General features: G+C 41.5%; 1 protein-coding gene across 1 annotated transcript in view; it reads right to left on the bottom strand.

The window, feature by feature from the left end:
• Positions 1-19271, bottom strand: part of LOC311021239 (protocadherin-15-like) — a 180109-nt gene extending 160838 nt beyond the window's left edge. Inside the window, exon 1 of the mRNA XM_084021693.1 lies at positions 19052-19271. The gene's annotated coding sequence lies outside the window, so the exon portion shown is untranslated. The remainder of the gene's footprint in view (positions 1-19051) is intronic.
• Between the last annotated feature and the right edge of the window lie 4348 nt (positions 19272-23619).

Raw genomic sequence — 23619 nt, 5'->3', positions numbered from 1 at the left:
CAGTAATGAATAGCATTCATCACTGCATGGATGTGTCTGCATGCAAGGACGAAAAACAGGAGGGGGAAGACAAAGACAATGGAAGGGCGAGCATTTGTTTTTCTCCTCTACGCTGACATGCTGCACTGATGAAACTCAATAATTACAGTCAATAAGGCCCTGACATGCAAATCTTCTGGCCTCCATAATTACAGCGTGATAGCGTCTGACGCTTCCAGTCGAGAAACGGACAGTTGTCGAGGTTCAACAATCAGAGCCACGGGCACAGATAGGCGTGTTCTCTGGAAATGATCCATCGCTGTACGTCAGCCACGCTGCGTGTGATGTACTCTGGTGACTGCTCCGAGGATCAAGGCGCCGTGCGGCCATTGTCACTGTCACCGCACGCCGACTATACCTCTGATGCCGCCTCCGCCCCTCCCCGTCCCCCCTGTGGTCATGAGGACAAGATTCTCCTTCGCTGCACTGTGCCACGCAGACTTCAGTCTGGATTTCCCTACGAGCTTAACAGGGAGTGAAGCCCTCTCATTGTTTCGCACTTCAAAGCAAACAAGAGAAAGGAGATGGGAGCAAGAGAGAGAGCGAGAGGGGGAGGAGAGAAAAGGAAATGACAGACACAGGGTGAACGAGGGAACATGAAAAAGGAAAAGGCAGAGGGGAAGCAGCAAAGGAACTGAGCAGGGGAGTGGGAGGGAGAATATGAGAGAAATAAGAAGTGAAGAGATGGACAGAGTTTGAATGCAAGTTCCAGCTTCCACAGCAGCTAACCTGCCAACTGTATCCATGTAGGCTGTCCATGGAAAGAAGAAGAAAAGATTCATGCATGACAAGGAGCAGGTTCCGTAGTGTATACTGCAGCTATGAGTGATACAGAAAGTACATAAGTGTAAAGTTAAAAACAACTGCTTTGGTTCGTGAAGTCCTATAATATTTTAAACATACCAAATGCCTAGAAATCACATTTGTTGTTTTAGTTATTGTGCACATAAACTGACTATCTAAAGTGCACACATCTCTGTTGAGGCCATATGCATGCTTTTCAGCCAGTAGGTGGATTTCTTTCTTTTTCGGCAGAACCAGGTTTCCCCCAAGTTTCTAATCTTTACGCTAAATTGAGCTTAAATGTGTCCCAGCTGTATCTTTGTATTCAAAAGACATATATGAGAGTTGTGCTTATAGCTATGTTCCAAAAACTATTCAGTCAAGATACTGCATTAGGTTAAAACACTTGGTTATTTGAAATACTGTTGCAATTTTGAAGCTTATGGAAAGCTCACTGACTTTCAAGCAAGGATATACACACTACATTGATCCACCAGGCCAGCCTCCAAACACATCTGGTAGTTTCCCCAGAGGGGGCAGTCTCTAACACTAAAGTGGTCGTGTATATTTTGAACTTCAGTTTTGATAAAACCACACGCTTAAGTACAGAAAGGATTTAACTTTGGGGAAAATAACTGCTTTGTTGAGATAATGAAGAATTATGAGGAGCACGAACGTCGTCCCCCCATCACTCAACCACACTCTTAATTACCTGTCTCAGAGTCTGGCTGTTGTGATAGTGAGAGGGCATTAGTTAATCCATGTAGCGTTAAGAAAAGAACAGCCCCTCTGCATATAAACACGATCCAATGAGGATGTTCACACTCAAAATCAAACCTGTACGTTTTCTAGTATTCATTTTGTAATTTCAATGATGCATTTACACAAATTCCAATCCCAAGGAAAATGCATTGTCATTTACATTAAGACTAAACAATTATTAATATGAATTTAATCTCTTCACGGATGTGTGTTCATGTTGCATTCAAGAGATTTTCTGCGGGCTAATCAATGTCTTGTTGAATTATATGCAAAAGCTTAGATTAAAAGGACTTGGTCGTCTAAAACAGGAAACAGACAGTTGAAGATTAAGATTCTCAGCTACACAGTAGGAGCTATCAAGTTATAAGTAGGGACTAATATTCATAAAAAAGGACAAATGAGGAATGATTTGATGATCCAACGGCAGATATTTAAATGCTTCTTCAATATGCATATTAATTGTTGCATCACTCTTTTCACATCTGTCCTCGGTTAAAGAGCCTGCTGTGAACTCTGGGAGATAAAATGCAGCATACGAGTACTGAAACAGCACCTATAGAAGAAGAACAATAATTATCATAATAATAAGAAATGCAGCGGAAAAAAGAACCCATTGCAAGATCCAGGTGTGTTTGTTGTTGATCACGAAGAACGATGAAGGGCTGTGAATGTCTGTTAAATGTCTTTAGGACAAACCCCGTCACTCACTGTCAACACAATTACAATATCCACTGCACTGCATGAGATAAACGTGTACATTCAAAATCATATCAACCGCATCAACAAGATGGAAGCTGCTTTCCTGCATTTTAACATACCGAGAAAGATGTTAGCCATGTCCTGAATGTAATAGCTGACTCAACGCATGAATTAAATATTTTGTCTTCCCAATGCACAAACATTGCGCTACCAGCAGTCTCCTGTTACACAAAAGGCTCTCTTCCAACAATTCACTCAATCCGACCATGCGTATCTCAGTACCAGCAGAGATTCAAGCTGGATGACTTTGGCATCAACATTGGGGACATTCTTTTCATGAGTTTAATCTGTGGAGCAATGTCTCGTCTCAGGCTGCTTTGGAAGATGAAGAAACTCTAATTGCAGCACAAACATTAGCCCCAAACATCTCCGATATTCGATTTGTGGTGAATGCTGGGAGGTCTGTGAAAGTGGACCCGTTACCTTAGTACATTTCTCATGTTTAAAAAAACATTTTCTTCTGGCAAAGAAGTGCAAGTCGGGTACACGGCTTTGCATTAGAATTAAGGATTTACTAAGACTGGGTGATGCCAATAAATTATTAACAAATTATGCATAGCAATTTGGTGTGCATCTGTTCCTCCTGACAGTACAATGGGTGAACTTTATGAGACTGTAGTGCCTTCAATAACAACGCCAGCTGATGCTTCTTGAAACAAAGAAACAAAGCAAGGCCTGCAAAAAAAAAAAAATTGTCATCCAACAAATATTTAGTCTAGTCTGTGTTCCAGAGGGGGAAGCCAGAGAGGGATTACATCCTTGACACAGCACTAGCAAGCACCTTCGTAGAGGTGGCTGGGGTATAGTATAACGAATAACCTTGCATTTATAGTCTGAATTTAGTAATACAGCAATTTTTGGATGTGCATACTGACATTTAAATATTATAAATTACAAATATTAGAAAACCATTAAAGTGTCTGTTTTAGTCAGAAACTTACGATGACTCTTCTGTTAGCCAAGCGTTAGTTCAAACAGTCAATGACTGGTTAGCCGTTAGCACAACGAACCATTTCTTTTTTCAACTAACCATCCAACATATACACGTACACAAATGTAATCACCTTGCATGTAGCGCGCGATGCAACTTAATATGACCATCCATCGGGACCGTCAGTGTCACGGTGCCAAAAGCAGCTCCCCTTTATGAATTCTTTCAGGATGTGACACTCACAGTGTGACAGCTCTGGACCTGTGCTGGTGGTCATTAAGCTGAGATATTCCTCATTATTAACACGTGTCACTGCTGATGTGCTTTAATGGACAGTAAAAGCCATTGAGGCACACTCTAGTGAGAAAACAGCCACATTCAAACTGCCGCTTTGGAGCAGAGCGGTGGACGGACTCAGTACATGAAAGACAGCAAGACGGCGAGATAGAAAGGGGACAGAGCTCTTTCCATTTGGTCCAGGAAATTACAGCAGATGCAATTAAAGCCCACAGTCAGTCAGTAGAAAAGACTAATGCGGTTTATTGAGTTTTATCTTATCTTTCACAGCACAGCGATGATCAATGATGGCTGTTTTCCAGAGTGTACAAAACACATTTTGAGGGCTCGGGTTTTGAACTGAACGTCTCAAAACACTCTGCACTCTGAGCTTTCCATCTATAGACCTGTACAAAGTCTGAATTAGCTGTAAAGGTTTACACGGGCGGTTTTATAATTCACACGTAATAATGTATGTACTTCACTGGCATTCATTGTTTTTCACAAGGGAGTTTGGCTCTTTTACTAGAGCTCTTGCTCTTTTGCTTTCCTGCAGCCAGTACACAGATGACCTTTGTGGAACGTGTGCAGAAACAAAGCAACGAGAGAAACGAGACTAAAATTGTAAACTAAGAAGGATTTCAAAGATAAATGAGTGCTATGCGGTCCCTCTGTGGTGTTTATTTTAACCTTTGTGTCCTTTACCCTCAGGTGGACTTCATCTTTCCTGGCTGCTGAAGAGGCCAGGAACACTAAGGACTCTTCACTGTCACCCTTCCTGCCCCAGCAACACCCTTTGTTATAGTCTGATACTTTGTGTTGGGCAGGTATAGGTAGTCTCGCTCTGTTACTGTTGCGTTATAGTTTTCCTTATCTTTTAGCCTCCGTAGCTGTAGAATGATAATCTCTTGAAACCTTTTTTAGCCACACTAGGAACATGGCTCACGCCATTGTTGCAATATTTGTAATTTGTAATAACTTTGTTGATGCTTTGACTTTACATCCAACTTTACATCAGTATGCATTCAATACGTTGGTGTATGACCAAAGAACTGCAAAACTAATAACATTCCTATCAACCAGGCTGTACTTGCCGGTTTAATGCAAATTAGCAAATGTTAGCATGCTAAGATGGTGAGCACGCTTAGCATAATACCTGCTAAACCTAACTGTTATGAATTGCTAGCGTGGCTGTAGACTCTTTACCATCTTAAACACCACCTCTATAAAAATGCATTAAAAGACTTACTTTATGGCTACATAAAATAAAATGAGCCCTTTTGATGTTGTGAACAAAGAGGAAGCACCTCTGTTAACCAGGTGATGTTTATTCCCATTATGTCCTTTCAAATAAGATTACCCAGCGAAGATATTAACTTCACAGCTGCAATAATCAGTACAAGCACTGCCTTACATGGGTATAATTTAATTATTGGTGCACATTCAATGGTCCCTTTCATGAACGGATGAATGGTGACTTGAATTGCATGTGGGCTCATTTGAAATGCATAATAGGGAATTTCCGCCATTTTAACCAGGACCAAGATTATCGCTCATGTACAGAGATTATGTTGGTAGTAATTATCATTGATCTTACTTAGCAGGGATTTACACGAAAGCAGAATATACTATGAAGCCAACAGCATTGCAAGCAGTCTGAATGTCCATGCTTCTGACTGCACCCTGTAGGTTTGTGTCGAAACAAGACCTGGGCCTGACCTGCTGCTAAATAAAACAGACGCGGCCGTTAGGTGTTTATGTGGTGCTGTGGCCTACTGTGGTAAACACCAGAATAAAAGCTGTGCGCCATGTGTTCGAGCACTGCATTGGTTTGCAATCATTTAACAAACATAAAGTTTAATGCAAAGGTCTGGGGCCATGGCTTTTCCCCCACTATAACACTTCCAGTAAAAAAGAAGAACGTTGGCCATTGATTGCTCATTGAAGCATAGTTGGCCTTTCCAAAAGGTGGCCTAGATTTTTTTTTTCTCTCTGGGTTCAGCAAATAAAAAAAATCGATTGAAGGAAACTATAAACATAAATAGACCACGGCACTGGGCACAGTTCTATATTCTGAACTTAAGGTCACAAAGCACAACATCCATAAGCTAGCGTGACACCAATTTAGCAGGATAACCTATCATAGTGCACAACACTGTAAGAAACAGAAGCTGAAATTGGAACCCCTTATGGAGAGTGTGTGTGTGTGGGGGGGGGGGCACAGGAACACAGACATAAATAATTTAAATTGTACAATTATAATTCAGTGGACTGGCAATATAATCAGCAGACTCAAACCTACAGCAACCCTGACATTGGCAGATAAAGTGAAAGACACAAAATTAGCATGATCTATGATTTACTTTGTATTCCAGAGGTCTGTCATGCTCTATTTGTTCAGGGGGAAAAATAAATAAAAAAATAAAGTAAGTAGCCCACCTCGAAAGTGAAGTAAAGAAAGAAAGCAAAAAGAGAGAGAGAGAGAGAGAGGGCTTGAATTCAAATCTGACATCAGCACAACTCTGCATTTCACAGCTAATTTACTTAGATCACAAGGTGTGTGTGGCTACTGCACAATCCTGCTGAGTGCCAATAAAAACTCTGGCCCGATTTCTTTCAAATTCAGAAAAAAAAAACATTTTTGAAGCCTCTAGCTGAGAGGACGCCTGTTTATCGTCAGCTTTACAAGTGCAAACAAGTGCAACGTGGCACTTTCTTAAATGTCACTGTCTGTTACTTTGATAAAGGCTACGCTCACTGTATATGCTTAGGGTGTGTGTGTGTGTGTGTGTGGGGGGGGGGGGGGTAAATGTCATCCCTCAGAGGAGTGGGAACATAACAGGGCATTATCTCCTCTTGTGGCCCCTTGATCTGGCCAAATGAATTTGAAGACAAAGAGTCTGGTTGATTGCTCTGGTAGCCAAAGAAAAATATTTTCAAAAGCTAGCTGTGAAACATGTTTGCTATAGTCACAATCACACTGGCTGCATACAGCCGTCTATGCAATTTCTACCGGCAGTCAATTATTATTGATTCCATCTGCAGCACATTGTATGTACACTATCATCAGAGTCATGTGGTCCTGCGACTGTTCGGAAGTCTGCGTGCAATCACTTGAGGTTCTGGCTGAGTGCTGGAAGGCTGACAGCATGACGACCAGAATGCCTTTTTTCACCTTGAGTCCCTCATCCATCAGCATGAGTCCCCGTCCAGACGTTTCCCCTCTGAATACTATGAGCACCGGCAATCAGCGCTAACAAGGTGCATTCTTTCCGACAACTTGTTTCAGAAGCTTTCAGTGATTAACTTTTTAAAAAGGGGGAGTTTATTTAAACGGTAGGTATGGATCTCTTCGTCTGAGTCAAACGTTGAGAAGGATGAGGGCAGCAAAGTTCAGCTCTAATAGGAGTGAAAAATCCTCAACTTCATCTAGGGGCGACAATGTCAAGTGTGGATGAGCGAGAGAGGACGTAATTGGTCGTGAAATTGTCATCGCACCTGCGAGATATTCCAACGCCGCTCGGGGGAAAGTGATCACCTTCACGATGGGACGCAAGGTTACTCAGCCGTTTGCTCCCGGAGCCTGCCCCGATGAATAAATGCACCGTCAAACCTGGGGAAATATTTGCAAGAGGCCCCGTTGCAGTGATTGTGCTTGCCAACTGGCTTTCGAATGCAAACTGCAGTTTTGGGTGTATAAATAGCCCTCTGGCGCCAGGTGTTATCAGAGTTGTAAGGAGAATTCTTAAGGGAGGTACTGTGCAAGGGGAGGAAGGATTAGACGAGAGCAGAGCGCATTCTGCCAAAAGGTTCGAGTTGGACGTCCTCCTCAGAGCAGCAAGTATAAAGACGAGGATATAAGATGGCCAATGGAAAGTGGACATTTATCGATTTTCACTAGAACGACATTAATAAAGGTTATAAAAATTGTCCTTTTCATAGTGGCTCACTACCATGAGGTTATTCTTGTTCAAAATTACTCATTCGCTGATGCATAACTGCAAGAAACAAATCAGTTTAAAACCATAACAACATGTGACAGATAAATGAATGAATGAATGAAGTTTTATTGGAGGAGGTATTTTTCTGATGTAGCCTTACCGGAGTTGCAAGCAGTCATTAACAAAAAACTTGGAAAGCTTATTGCAGATGTCGCTTCGGTGAGTTTTACCACAGACATCTGGTCGTCAAGTGTTAGCCTGTTAGCATTTATGTCTGCATTTGCTGTTGGGCCGACACAATAAGAGTATAAATAACAATATGGTAACGATATCGGTTATCGGCCAAATGAGTTCTAAAATATCGGCAGAAAATCCAATATTGTGCATCCCTAATAAAAATATCTTCAAATCAATAAATATATTATATGTTACTGTTACATTTTACTCTTCGCTGCCGGGTGGTTAGCCTCAGAAAATAATCGCCCAATACATTATTGTAGATATGTGTTCCTCTCCTAGAGTGAAACCACCACTATATAGTTCACAGTACATTTGTATTGCACTATTTGTCTATTTAATTCCATTTGATGAATTCATATTTCATCAAATCTGAAGTAATTGGAATGCAGCTTTTTTTTTTTTTGCATCTGCAGGCATCTCAGTGTGTCTTTGAGTCTACACACACTTACTAAATGTTACACCAGTAATTCCAAGTGAGTCAGTTTTCGTACTCAGCGTGAGCTCTCAGTCCACTGCCTGAGGTGGGATCACATCTGAAACACACAAGATGCCGTTTGAGGGCAATTGGGATGGAAAGAGAGCTGATGTTTGACTAAAGCCTTTCTCATTGTAATGTGCATTTGATTCTGTGCCAAGGGTTGAGAAATATCTGCAAATCTCTCCAGTTATTCAGTGGAATCTGCTGAATCGCTGAGTGGGAGGACACATTGTGAGTTTTAAATGCATACATTATTCCCAAAGTCATCTACAATGTCAGCTCTATGCGCATAATGTGTTCCCTCGAAAAAGTGGTCCGCATCGTCGGCTGTAAACGTTCATCAACGCAACAGCACAAACGTGATTGCAGTAAATTGCGTGTCTTATGCAGGTCATGATTTTTTCATCATGTTGACTTGTGAGAAAGAGACTGTTCCGGAAAGCGGCATTGTCAATCTCTGTAGCAAGAAAAGTGTTTATTCTCATATGAAGTATTCACTTATTTCACTGGGCCAAAAAGTCATTTTCTATATTGAATGTACTACCACTCACTGGTTATGTAATGGCCCTTGACCATGTGCTTTTACACACTGCCGTCATCCACGAGTGTCACACACAATGCACTCGCAATTGCACCCCCTCCCCTCACTGAAGGTATATCTGATAAAGAAAAAAAAAACATGCCACAGTAAGAGCAGAAAGAAACCATTCGTTCCTCATCTTCCAGTGTGAGAAGATGCAGAAGCACTGACATCCAAAGTAGCCCACATGAGCAAAAGGTTAAGGATTTCTGCTAAGAAGAGCAAAGTGCAGAAAAATAGGTCTTTTTTCAATTTAATTGAGGCTCTCACATTAACTTCAAAGCGACTGACAAGTAATTCCCACTCTTTGCTGGTGTTCATTTTCCCAAGCTAAAACCTTTTCCTCTTCATTAAAATCCCATCCCCCCTCATCCCCTTGAGCCTGTCATGTTCAAACAGTGTTCTCAGCTCCTTGCTAGGCTGGATTAATGAAATATTTGATATAAAATGTCAAAATAAGGGAAAAGCAGCATGGAATAGGGACCACAGTGATTATTACCAGGAGAGAAAAAAAAATAATAATGAGGTAAAAAAAAAAAAAAAGGGAAAAAAGTCTACAGCCTACACTGTACTGTGGTACTTAAAAGTTTAAATAGATTTTACCAAGAGGAAACCTTGCAGCTTGCCTTGAAACGCCCCGGTGTCCTCAGATATTTTTTGGTTCATCCTTTTCATAGCATTTTAAAAGATACCAAATGCATTCAAAGAAATGCCTCAGTGGCCATGGATGTCAAATGTTACCTTGAACAGTAAATAGTTGTCCCGTCCCTGTCTTTATTTGCTGTGGTTATGGTCCCAAAGCATAGCACCGTTGCTAATAGTAGCCAGTGGGAGCATACTGAGTTGAACACTTGAATACTGGTTTGAACACCATCCATCGTACAAATTACTTTGGCATTGGGTTAAAACATTGGCCATGCAGACATAGGTGTGAATGCAACTGCTGCATTTAGAATACGAGTATAGGATGAGGAACAACTTGAAAATACCCATTTGGCCACTACTCAAAGTTGTAACTCTGCCACACTCAACTGGCTGGCTTGCTGATACAGATGGCACTTACACACTTTGCATCACTTCTTACTATACCCAAGTTATGTCAATTAACAAGTATGTACAATTAATCACGTTAAGTATGATTAATTGTAGAGGTTCATCGTATTACTACGGAGCTGAACAAGAAGCCCCAAAACTTTGCAGTTACACAAGAACACTACAGTTGATCCATTGACCAAGTTTCTTGTAATGCAGGGTAACAGTCAGATACAGCATCATTTTTTTTCTGATGTGCATCATTTCAGCCTTCCTCTCCTGGGAATAAGTATCTAATTATACATTTCCCCTTTCAGCAGCCGCCTGAATGTATGATAGCCGCTTCAAGCCAAATGTAATGGACTTTCATTATTCAGTTCAAAGACATGTACTGTGGTATTTCAGTCGGCGCGATCTTCAGTGAGCATCTACAGTTACAGAGAGGTTAATTGGGTGAAGGTGCCCGTAATTGACTAAACCACTCGTGACTCTCTCACTACCCAATCTTAACCCCACGAGCGGGACTGTAGACAAGGAAACGGGAGTTCATCAGTCTTTGTGAAGTCATAAATCAAGCTATAATTTCCCTCTTCTCAAGCACAATCTATAATATTGGGTTCAGCATTTCTAGTACTCCTTTAGATGTACAACATCAAGGAAAACTCAAATAAAACAGCAGAGCTGCATGGTATAAGTCAATGAATGGCAGGTAAAGAGCAACATGATGTAGGTGCCGTTTCCAAATATTTCAAATATTCTGACCTTGTGTCATGTGTAATTGGCTCCTTGACTTCTATCTTTTTTCAACAGCCATTACTAATGTGAGTGTGTCACCCAAACACACTCACCCCAACACATGCACATTAAAGGGCATTTTGTCTTTAAAGGGTCGCACAGACCTCCATGGTATAGCCAACAGGACCCTGACAGCTGTTAGGTACAGGGATGTAATCCTGAGAGCGACTGTCAGACCTTACACTAGCGCAGTGGGTCCTGGGTTCCTCCTGGCACAGTGGGTCCTGGGTTCCTCCTGGCACAGTGGGCCCTGGGTTCCTCCTGGCACATCCCTCCATCCATCCATTGTCTACCGCTTATCCTGTATTCAGGGTCGCGGGGGGGCTGGAGCCGATCCCAGCTGTCATTGGGCGAAGGCATGGTTCACCCTGGACAGGACGTCTATCACAGGGCCGACATGTAGAGACAAACAACCATTCACGCTCACATTCACACCTACGGGCAATTTAGAGTCATCAATTAACCTATCCCCATCCTGCATGTCTTTGGACTGTGGGAGGAAGCTGGAGAACCCGGAGAGAACCCACGCTTACATGGGGAGAACATGCAAACTCCAACCAAAAGGGAATCGAACCTGCGACCCTCTCGCTGTGAGGCAACAGTGCTACCCACTACACCACCATGCAGCCCCCTCCTGGCACAGTGGGTCCTATGTTGCTCCTACTGCAGGACAATATTCGGCACACTAGTGTCCAGAGTGTGTAGGGAGTCCCTGGATGACAAAAACATTGATTGACTGGCCCTCACGTAACGATGCATCCGACGCCGCCAATTACCACCACAGAATGTTTTACTTTGATTTTCAGTGTGGTTTTGAATCCAGCCCACAATGGGTTGATGAATGTGGTTTTCCATTGACCACTGTCAATTTGTTCTCAACAAACTATACAATGTACATCAGTAAGAAATTTAATAATTTCATCAAGTTCTGATGTGTGATATAAGTGTTCCCTTGTTTAGTCTGAGCCATGCAGATCAAGGTTTATTCTTAGCAATTAGCTTAGCAACTTTAAAGGCTTTCCTGAGTGGATAGATATACATTATCAAACATGCATTTACAAGACTCGACTGCTTCTCAAAATCACAGCACTAAACCGTCATTGCTCATTGTTGGGCGTGTAATGTGTGTGTGTGTCTGTGTGTGTTACAGATGAGGCTCTACATTAGTTTTAATAAAGTCAGGCTCTACTTCATCTGACCTGATTATCTGCAGAGGCGTCAAAAAGAATTATGTCCTGTTTCTTATGAGGAATGGGTTGATTTTTTATTTCTTTTTTAGGTCAAATCAGTCATAAGTAAGCTTTGATCAATATTCCATCTAAGACTTTACTACAGATCTGTGGTAAGGCCTTGTTGGAATGAAATGCTGCAGACCAAAGGGACACATTCGATAAAAGTATGGCTTTTCACAGAAAAATCATTCTAGAGACAAAACAAACCTCCAAAAGAAAAGTTAGTCTTGAATTCATAGTTGATATCTTAAGGAGCCTATGGGGTGACAGTGAATAGACTTATAGTGTGAAATTAGGAGGCTTTATTTATTCTCACCTGAAGTAAAATGCAGCTAAAGCAACAACGGACTTCACGCTCATACTTCCATTTTATAGATTAAATAGTCTCTGAATATAAGATATTCTCTCATACAATGTTTACAGCTGATAACGGTGTTTGATGGCGTTGGTGTTGGATGGCTGGCTTTAATATACTGTAGCTTATGCAAGGTCAGAGAAATATTGTATTATTTTTGTGTTGATGAAAGAATGAGTATTGTAAGTGCTGGGATGAACTGGTCCAGAGCCAACTAGTCATAAAAACATGGAAATGATAGCACCCACATGTTTTCTTAAATATTCATCAAGAAATCTCAGTCTACATTAATAATATTCTTCTATTGTTTCATTTTGGCCTCTGCCTCTTGACCCAGTTTCTTCTTTGGATCCCTGTCCTCTCTCCCAAATAACCAGGAGGACAGTTCTGGGAATAATAGTCTGATGATAATGCTCAGATGCTAAATAAATGCATCAAAATGGAATAAGCTGTATTTTTTCTCTTCTTTTAGCAAACCGGCAACCAATACAAACAGATCTATCACTGCACAATTACATTCCCCATAGGTCAACTATCCTATTATTAAAAAAAGAAGAAATTCTCATGAATATGAATGTCCAAAGGAGGCTTGTGTGTCAGCTTCAGGATTTTTTTATCAATATATTTTGACTGTACAGATTAACCGGTCCTAGACAAGATGAAGCCACACTCAATTCTCATCTCTGCTCACATCTGCTTATTAGGTGAGCAGATGACCCTGCAGCATTCGACCCAACATGGGACCTCGATGGATAGAGGATGATGAAAAAATAACATCTGGCGGCAAATATGACTTAACTCAGGCTTCTCCTCCTCAAACTAAATGCTGAACCCTTGTTAGCTGCTGATGATAGGCAAGTTCTCTTTCGCTGCCATCTAGTCACATGAACAGAGGTGGGAAAGGATCCACTCACTCACTCAAATTTAGCGAAAGAATCCGTCCACCTCCATTGACTACCAACTGCTGTCATAAAACAATTTGAGATCGTCCTCTTAATGGCTTTGCTTCACAACACATATCAGACATGCTGTCAGTATATCAATATTTTAGGTAAAGGTCAAATCTGATGAAATTGCATTTAGCATTTATTCAGAATCGAATCTAAAGACCCCTCCTAGTATTGGCGTTAAAAATTCTCAATCTGTTTCCCATAAATGAATTAGAATTTAAAATGTGTAATTACTTAAAATACTGCCGGGTAAGGAGTGAGCATGCATGTTTTATGCGATTCATGCCTTAAATAAGTGTTTTGTAGGCAGGTCAGCTCTTTCATGAGCCGTACTGTCTGGGGCAAAAAAAAAAAAAGAAGGCAAATGAAAAGACAGGACGATGATCAGATATAATTGCCGTTCATATCTCAGTAACAAATAGAGGTTTTGTTTAACAATATGCACAGGGAGGATTTCCTCCTACGCCAAACAGAATGGAAACTGCGACGTGACTGAAAATACTCAATTATCATGCAAGATGTTTGATTTAAATGCAAACAAAGCAGAAACTTTACTTAGACACTTGGATTAAATGCTACTTGGTTTGATTAACATCTGAATAAGCACACTTCTGGTTTAGACATAACTGTAGATTAAAAGGATTACATTTTTTCATTGCTTTATTTAAAATCTAGAAACACTTGGAAAAAGCTGTATTTTAGCCATTAGTGTACTCCATATATTACACTCTTTGAAGAAGTTTTCATTTGCATTTATGAGGAAAATATCACAAACCAAAAATTCGACAAACATCATTACAATCTAGTCATGAATAAATTGAATTGCCTGTCAATCATGTTGTGTGATGAGAAAAAATCAATCACAACCGCTTTACGTTGTCTATCATTTCAAGCGTAATCAGTGAAATGTCAACCTGGAATCACGCATAGTGCTCGGCACGGCATTGTGTGTGCATCTTCCTATTTTTAGGCTTGAAATAGATATAAAAGGAGAGCTGTATACGTGAGTGTCTGTGTGTTTGAGTGTGTGTTCAAAAAAGAGGGAGAGAGAGAGTGAGAAAGAGTGAGAGAGAATTTGGAGATGTGTTATTGGTGAGGTGGGAGGGTGGATCTTGTGTGCTTTCAGGATTCATCCCTCTGAGACTAAAATGCTTCTCATGCCTTAGTAGGTTGCCTTGAGTCTTGATGTTTAGTAATTTGTGTGATATTGCCAACAGTGTAACCTAGATGCTTGGAATTATGGGAAATTCCAAACGTAAAAAAACAGAGATTTCAGCTCTGGCATCATTATAACGATGGCGGCACAACTCTGAGAGGCTGGTTGAGTGCACAGCTCCAGCATCAGAGCTGGGCTCTTCATCGAGCGAGTTTCAGACGTAGCTGGATGCAGTCTGTTATTTCTATATTGCAAGTGGATGCGTGACTAAGTTTCTCAAATCAATCATTTCAAATTAGCAATGTGTGATGTCTTTTCGATGTCAAAGAGGTTGCTCGTCGTGACAAACCCAGCAATTTGTTTTGGTTTTACAGCCCGCAAGATGTTGTGCTTCACTCTTATCAGCATTGTTTTCAACAAAAAAAGCTCAAAAAGTCCAGTGTAAACCTACCAGTCCAGCACCAAATTGCACAAATGCATGGTAAGCAACTAGCTGGTGAAGATAGTGGAGCATTAAAAAAAAACCATGGGCTCACACGCAAACAGTATGCGGACACCGGGGAAGTCATAGATTTCTTGATGCACCAGCTGGGAGGACCTGGAAGACTACATGGCTACAGGTGGCTTTACAGCAAATCCTTGGAAAACGCCATTCATGAAAAAAAAGGAAGATGTGTGTTTGATTCTTGCAGCTCTGGACCCTCACGCCTCCAGGCGACTTAACTGGAGACATACTTTGCTCAAGGAGCCAACTATATCTGGCATGTAGATTCTTATAAGTTAAACCCATATGGAATCTGCATAAATGGTTGCATAGATGGCTTTTCTTGCATCATTTGGTTGAAAGCTGCAAACACAAGCAGCGACCCCTAGTTTATTGGGGGCTACTTTATGAAGTCCATGGAGCAGTTTGGTGGTTGTCCCCGGATCATCCAGACAGATCTGGGAATGAAAAATGTGGTTGTCATGGATACAGCTGTCCCCCCTAGTTAAATTGTAGGTTTCTAATGAGTTAATATGAAAGTTTAATTACCTTTATTCTGCATAAACTTCATATAGAGCAAACTGACAACATCCCCGCGACATCTGAAGCATGTATTGACGTTATATCGTTCCCACGCCTTAATAACGCGTGGCCGTGTCTTATTTATCTCATTCCCATGCCTTAATAATGCATGGCCATGCCATAATAACTCGTGGCCACACGTTATTAAGCAATAATATTTTTTGGAGTTCCTTCCTAGGGCAGATGCTAAAGGGAGATGATGCTTAATGTTCTCTTACTGAAACACTGGTTTGATGGTGCTCATTAGATTGACTTTAACTGAAGTGTGAGTAAACAACAAACAGCTTTAAGCCTCCATCTAATTATTGAGTCAAAGGGCAAAAGCTCCAAACATCAAACGCATGATAAACGCTCAATTTTAGAATTTTTGCAGCTGGTGTAATTGGCAAGTTGGTATTGTAGTTAGACACTCTTATTAGAATGGGCAATTCAATGAAGAGTAAACACTATTATGCAGCCTCTTTATTACTCACAGACACATCTGCTGAGTTTCATGTGGAGGAAAGGGCACACACACACACACACAAACACAGAAACACACACACACACACACACACACACAGCTTACATACAGCTAATGAGCACAACTCTTGTTCCGCCAACTACAATCACAAGCTCAGAGTTGCCAAACATATTTCTGTCTCAAGACACGGCTGTCCAGTCAGCAGTAGTTACTGTACTCCACATTCATGGCCCTAACAAGCTCGAGAACAAATTGCCCTTCAGGATTCTGTTGGGTTCTACTTCATCCGACCGGGCTCCCAGCTACAAAAAAAAAGTCTGTCTGTGAACCGGATCTGAAAGTTAGGATCCAACTTTTTGCAATAAAATGATTTTATGAGGAGAAAGAGAAGAAGAAGATAAGGTTCTTATCCGAGGTAGGTGCAGTGGCATGGATGGAACTCGTCATTGTGTTTGAGAGTGACAAGAAAAGAGATAAAGCAACGGGAAAGAACAAGAGAAGGGAAGCACAGAATAGATCTGCAGTGTGTCTATATGCATGGTTTTTCATATTCAAATCAAGTTCCCTTTCCATTCATTTTGGGACTGTTGGTGTTGCCACACACAGATAACTTATATGAAATCATCTCCTCCCCTTTTATGCCTCGGTGGGGACTTGGACACAGATTTCTGCTGCAGCTAGGTATGATGGTTAGTCAAGCTCTACTACGGCTTAATGCAGCCAGAAGCTTTTGGCTATAAATTCACAGCAAGTCAGGCCCAAGCTGATGAAATGGTCTCGATCTGTAGGTCATAGCAGCCCATGAAAAAAGAAAGAAAGAAGAGAAGTCCTCTGAATCTTTACTGGCTCTTTTGACAGTTTTATGTCATTTTATTATTAATTTGAATTTGATTGCTCTATAATGCTTAATGGCTATTATCAATTATCTCGTCTTGTTACAATGGTACGGGTATAAAACTTTAATTTGCAGTCACTATTTCAAAACATATACATACACATGCCACATCACTCTATATGAACCCTTCAATCATTTAAAATAACAGTTTCAAGCAGAATGGCAGCAAATGTGAAAGGTTTAAATACCTAAAAAGTGAGGACAAAGAAGAATCGATGCCGAGCTGAGATTGCAATCATACCTTTGCAGCCACTTGTCGACTTCCTCTTTACAAGTTACTTTAATTCCTTTGACTCAGAGGAGTTTCTTTGTTACTCCCTCATGGTTTCACCCTTCCTGCAGTTCCTTTCTCCGTTTAAAAAATAAAACTACTGCCTCGGCCACTTCTACTTGAAATGGCACACAGGCAGCCATTAGTCCGTGCAACTTTTTGTGTGCGTGACTCTTCGCTGTTATTTCATTCTCTCCCCAAAGCAACGGAGGCTCCGGCTTCGTCACCGGCCCTGGACAGCATACTGCAGGGCATTGCAATTTCACGCACTCACGACAGATAAATCTTTACGCTTGGCAGGCGGTGAATCTTCTGGGGCCGAGGAGCCACACAGTGTGGCACTGTTGCACCTGGTGATAGCAGAAGCTGCACCCTTTGAAACTTGGGATGCACCTGCATTGCTCGGAATTGCCATCTAGGGTGCAATTAGAGAAACTTAAAAAGAGAAAAAGGGCCAGAGGAGCTCTGAAAGAGTCAGGTGGGATTTTGTTAAATGTGCATCCGACATCAATTCTACTCCTAGAGAGTAAAAGTAAATAAAAAGATAGATAGACTATGCAGCTCTTACACAAACACACCATCAGCCATTACTGCGAGCACGTATGTTTAACCTTCAGCAAATGAACCTTTAGTTTCCTCTCCGAGCTGGCTTTAAACCCTCTTGCATACCCCTCAATCATCAGACGCTATCCCACTGAGTGAGCCATGACAATGGGCTGCCTATGGAGCAGGACACAAGCGGAATATCAATGGAGTCTGGCTGGCCTGAGCCACGCTGCTCTTCATCTCTCATTTCCCAAATGTGAGCCTCTGGAAAGGACTCGCCCGTACCTAGACTGATGAAGACACCCTGTGGCAACGCTTGTGAAGTATTCCCTGCACACTTGTGCAACTCCACCCAAACCTGTGGCTGTTGGGATTCAGTATAGAATGAAATGACATAGGAGGAAAATGCACACGCTATAATATCCATACATTTCGGAGATTAATACCCATCAGTCGAATTAATATGCAGCAGGGTCGGCAATAAGTGTGTGCCGCAATTCTCAGAGATCTACAAACTGGAACTTGACTAAACTTGGTGGTGGTGTCATTCAAACTGCACTGGGCTGAAACACAGTTATGTTCTTTATTCATGCCACTCAATACTATAGGCAATTTTTTGTGCTTCTACATTTGGCCTTCAGTTGCTTGCTGTACGATCAATAGACTTATGCGTACAGCTTAAAATAAAGCATTATTATGCTGTGCAATGACACAATGATGCTTTATGCTGTATGCAGAATCGCATGCTCCCCAAGTTCAGTTCCATCATTGGTGAACAACAAATAGGAAATTCTTTAAAGCTGGCGCAGAGGCAGTCTGCTATACGTGAGCATTATGGAATGTATTTAATGCCACGCTCTTCAGTGTTTCACCAAGTGTTTCAAGTAAGAGTCTTCCCCGTATGAAGCTTGTTACACATGTTATGACAAGGATGTCTCCCATGGCTTCTGGCGTGGAGAGAGAAAAAAAAAATGATGGCACCGTCTCAGACGATCCAAACACGTCCCTTAAATAGTGCCACTCCGAGGGAAGGGAGCCCACACCGAGATGATGCTGGATGCCAAGATCAGAGCGAGACGTAGACATTTTATGGCAGCTTCGACCCCGTAAGCACCAAACACGCACAGTAACGCGGACTGAAAACGCCAATTCCCCTAAGTATCGAACGAGTGCTCATCCTGCAGATTGAGCCTGCGTAAGTATGGAGCGTCGTTTTCTCCGGAGCGCCTGAGCAGGCTGACGTGTTGAGCTTGTGAAATTCCTAATGCATGGTGCCTACAGAAAGCCGCACAACGTGCGACGTGAGGGACATCCCTCCTACAACACTACGCCTGTCAAACACACGTAGATTTTTATTATGTGTAAAGGCAAGGACTGCGATGGCACCTGTGTGCGTAACGCCGTCATTCCAACTGCACGAGTAGACTTAACTGTCTAACACAATGTAATTATTCCAACATAAGAAAAGAAACAGTAATAACAGAATATATGATTGCCTTACCTCACGGACGCACCCGCTGTATTCCAAGTGCGGCAAAGGTCATTGCGCAAATGTTCAGAGGACAAGATGTGGGAGTGATGAGAAGTAGGTTAGACTGCACAATACCTAATCCAGTTCTTAGTGTCCTTCAGACGTCGTCAACCCCTCTAATCTTCAAAGCGCGAGGTGAGCCTCGCGGGCGCTCAGAGACTCCGTTTATAATCTCAGCGCCGTCACTTCACTTTCTTCCCGCGCAGCCGGGCACACAAAGTTGTTTCCGCCTTTATTTCACTAATGCACGCGACCCTGCAAGGGGGAAAAACGTTTTTTCAAATGAAAAAAAAAAAAAAAGTAGGGAGATGTGGGCTCGGTGTGCAGCCGGGAAGAGCGTTTACCATTTCTGACAGGTGGCAAGTCGAGAACAAGCCGCTGAAAAGATTCACACATCATCCGGCGGGATGTGGTGAGACCGCCGAAGCCAGAAAGCGATTCTCCGGGCAGATTAACCCAGTCGGTGTGTGTGTGTGTGTGTGCGCGCGTGTGTGTGGATTTCCCTCCGTCTTCTCGTTTTCTTGCACTCTGGCGCCACCCAAAGTTGTCCCGGAGAGTTTGATTTCCACCCCAACGCAGGGATTCCCGAATGTCTCCATGTCCAACCGCATATATTTGATTTAGAGACACACCTTACGAGATTACTTCTGTTGAGTGATATCATGCGGCGCAGGGAAATGCGATTTCACTCTGATATTGTTATTCTACTTGGTGCCTCAAATAAATTACATATCAGTCAGTTGGAACTAATCCGAATCCTCTCCGGTGGAGGCCTTCATTTACGCGTCCAGGTGCAATTTATGGAACAAATAATACAACATGACAAAATGACTATCAATACATCTTCTTCACACTTCTTAAAATGAGCTCCCCTGCTGTTGGTTTGCCAGTCACTAATTCTTCCGGTTGTCTTCTTCCTGCCTTCAGCCGTCACGTGACAGTCACGTTCACCTGCGCACCTGTTAACAATTCCCTAATCAGATCCCAGCGTTTAAACTACGCACATGGCCTCATTTCCCCAGCCAGGTCCGCAGTGTGTCTCGCGGCTGTTGTCTGCCTTTTCTCCCCCCCTGTCGTTAACGGGGAGGGTTAACGAGAGTCCGACCCTGTTTTGAATAACCAATGCAGTAACTTTTATCTGCCTTCTTCCTGCATTTAAACCCAATCAGGGTCCTGGAGACCTCTTGGTCTCTTAATACATCTTAAAAACGTTGTTAACAGTGTTGTCACCTTTATACACCACTACTTGTATACACTTGTTAAGTCCACATTTGTTTGTTAATGTCATCTTGCCAAGTAAAAGTATAATTTCCATGTGCAACATAGGCTGTATGGTATTATATATTGTATAATGTGTTTTTATGCTGTAATACCAATTTGATTCATGGACATTTCTATAATTTGTCACCTTCATTAAAGGGTTAAAAGTTAGGGTTATCACTTTAATAGCCTACGTTAGGTCAGAGGAGGGGGGGTTAGTGTGACTTTGCAATTATTATCATTGTTAAAGGCTGCACTATGTGAGTGTGTAGTCAGTGATGCTAAGGTCAACAAAGCATGATGATTAAATCCAACACCTGCAGCATTGAGTTTACATCATACCCTACATAAACTCCTATATAACAGCAATTCACAGCTGCCTCAGACCATGGCGTTACAACTGACTTCCTGTTTGAGGGAGAGGAACTGTGGAGGAACCTGCTGTGTTTGTGTTTACGTAATATCTGTCCATCAGGTGGGATTGGAAAGATCAGTTGTGATTTGTTTATATGTGTTCCTGTAAATCTTGTTTAGCGGCGTGAACACAGCCTCAGCATCAAGCGCATTAGATGTAAGTGCTGACTCGGCACATGGGATTGTTTAGTATGCATGATCTCATCCCGCAGTGATCCTATGTAAGCTCTGATCTGCGAAATTCCAAACTTCCAACCTGGTGTAGCTTTCGAGAACAGATGAGACCTAAACCTGAACTTAATCCAGTTAGAAATACGATTGGGGTCAAAAGTCAGAGGAAGGAAAACATGGGTAATTTCAAAATAAAAGAAAAACCTTTATGTTTAATGGCATTTTTTTAGGTAAAATTCTTCGCATTTAACACTCACGGTTTATGTGAGTCAGATTTCATGCTTAACTCATGATGTGAGATTGCCTGATTTAATTACCCTACAACCCCAAGCACTGACCCTGTTGATCCTGTTGATTCCACACACGTTAAGAGGGCAATGGTCAAATCGCCTCTCCACATTTGGTCCGTTATGAATACAACTGCCCAAAGGAAGTAGAAGTGATTGTGAATCATTGTCACTTCCTTTGGTCCAAATGAAAGTGACAACAAGTGCATGGAGAGACAAGAGCAAGACAACCACCAAAAAGGAAATGGTTTTGATGCGGTGGCCATATATAGTTCCTCTCTCCTTCTGCTTCCTGACTGATTCGTTTTGTGTTTTGTGTTCTGCTAGTGTCCTTGTCCTTTCTTGTAGCATAAGGCTGCATAATCAGGTTCACAGATGGTCCAGATCGTTCTAGTACAGGCTAGATATTGACATCTAATCTGTCTGTTTGTGATGTGGAATAAAGTTGACTGGTTATAGTTTTACCTGGTTGGTTACCATGGCAGCTGTGCACACATAAACTACTGTGTTATTCCTAAGCATCATCTTACTCTGGATATCTGTAAAGAGCATTGCTGTCATGAGGAAAATTAATTTCACAATGTTCTTACAAGACTTGACATGCTGACATTAATTTGCTCTCATGTATTGTGAACCATGTTGTGACATGCCAGTAATTTGTTATTACTTATTTCTTTACAACAAAAGAAATCAAATGAAAAGCAATTTCACAAGTTTGATTTAGTAAATCAGCTGTTAAATTTGTTGAAATGTGTCTTTTAATTTGAAACTGCTGTAGTATAAATCTCATGATAATATAAATCACAAGATAGAAATAAACCAATGTATGTTCTCTACAGTCTGATATCCATGTAAAATGCACTTATCAATTCAAACTTCAAGGCTTTTTTCTCTCTAATGCATGCAGTCAAAGACCTCAACCCATCCAAATCTGAAACTTACAGAATGGATTTCAGGAAAATTAAAAAGTAAGTCATTAAAAAGACATGAAACCACAACGGTGCATAAAGATGCCACATAATTATAGGACATAAATTGAAGTGTGGAAATGGTAAAACTGTTATCAGCACTAGGTGACCAAAATACAATATATTGCTTGTATTTGTCATTTTCAAAATGCAGGATCCAAATTGCAGGAACGTTTCTAACTTGGTTTGAGTACATATTTTACAGATCATGTAACTGTGTCCAATTACTCTGCTTTCCCATAAATACAGAAAAATATGAGTTGTGAGGTTGTAAGCAAATTAAGGAAAATACAACACTGCCAACAAACATGACTTCCGATTACCATAAACCAAAGCGTCTGATATGGAATTATTCTAAAACACGAGAAGCAGAGCAGCGCTGCCATATGAAATGGTAAATAACAAACTTTTATCTGACTGTGTTTGCGAACACTTGGGTTCCAAGGGATTCTCAATTGAGCATGAGGGGGAAGTTGAGAAACCCTTCACTACTACCTCTACTGTGTTACGGCGCCCCGAGCAATGGCACACTTGACATCCTACTATGTCTAAAAGATGTGTGAAGTTCAGGTGGGAAAGTTATTAGGGATTAAAAGCCATATTTGAATCTAAGACGGGCATTAAAGCAGCTTATGCTTCTCTACACAACCTAAATGACTAAGCTCCGCCGGTATTGAATGTAATTACTCACCGTGTGGAAAGCTGGAGAAACTTTATTATGCAACGCTGGCTACTTCTCCTGAAAATGGTCCTTGAGGTGTCCCTTATCGATTTTCACGTAGGGTGGAATCATTCGTCCATAAACACTGAGCTTAATCATAATAACTCAATCCGTCTGGTCCAATCAGGAGCTAGGCCTGACTGCGGAGAGATGTTTAATCTAATTAAAATCCATTTGTGGTTGTCTGACAGATCCATTAGCCAACAGATTTAAAGGATATAGTATTGTTGTTAAAGCACAAACAATAACAGCTATTTCAGGGGGAATTAGCGCTAAATGGCTCAACACGGCAGCACTTTGCCAAACCACAAATCTCCCAGTAAGCTCTCAATGAATAAAACATGTGGATTATATCAAAGAAATGTTGAGGTTTTTTTCTCTGTCTGTAAGAAGTCACCATCCTCCCTTGTTATGCAGATAAAGATGTCAGATGTGGCTCTCCTTTACCACGCAGCATTCCTTGGCAGCTTGAATCATTCATAACACGGCTGTTGTACGTCTGGCTATGAACGCAGCGCTAACGGCTCTGATTTACAGGACGGATATTACTTTCTCTCATTAGCAATTTGAGACATATTCAGTTTTCACAGTCACACCTCATCTCTTGCAGCCCGTTGGTTCTTCTGTCCTTGTTGAAGTGGCGTATGCATGTTTCATTTGTATTATCAAACCCGCTTTGACATATGAGTACCGACATCAAAACAGGTTGAGAGTCCA

The sequence above is a fragment of the Eutrigla gurnardus genome (assembly GCF_963514095.1).
Source record: "Eutrigla gurnardus genome assembly, chromosome: 11".
NCBI lineage: Eukaryota > Metazoa > Chordata > Actinopteri > Perciformes > Triglidae > Eutrigla > Eutrigla gurnardus.
The sequence above is the reverse complement of the archived record's forward strand: the minus strand, read 5'-3'. Positions and strand labels throughout refer to the sequence as shown.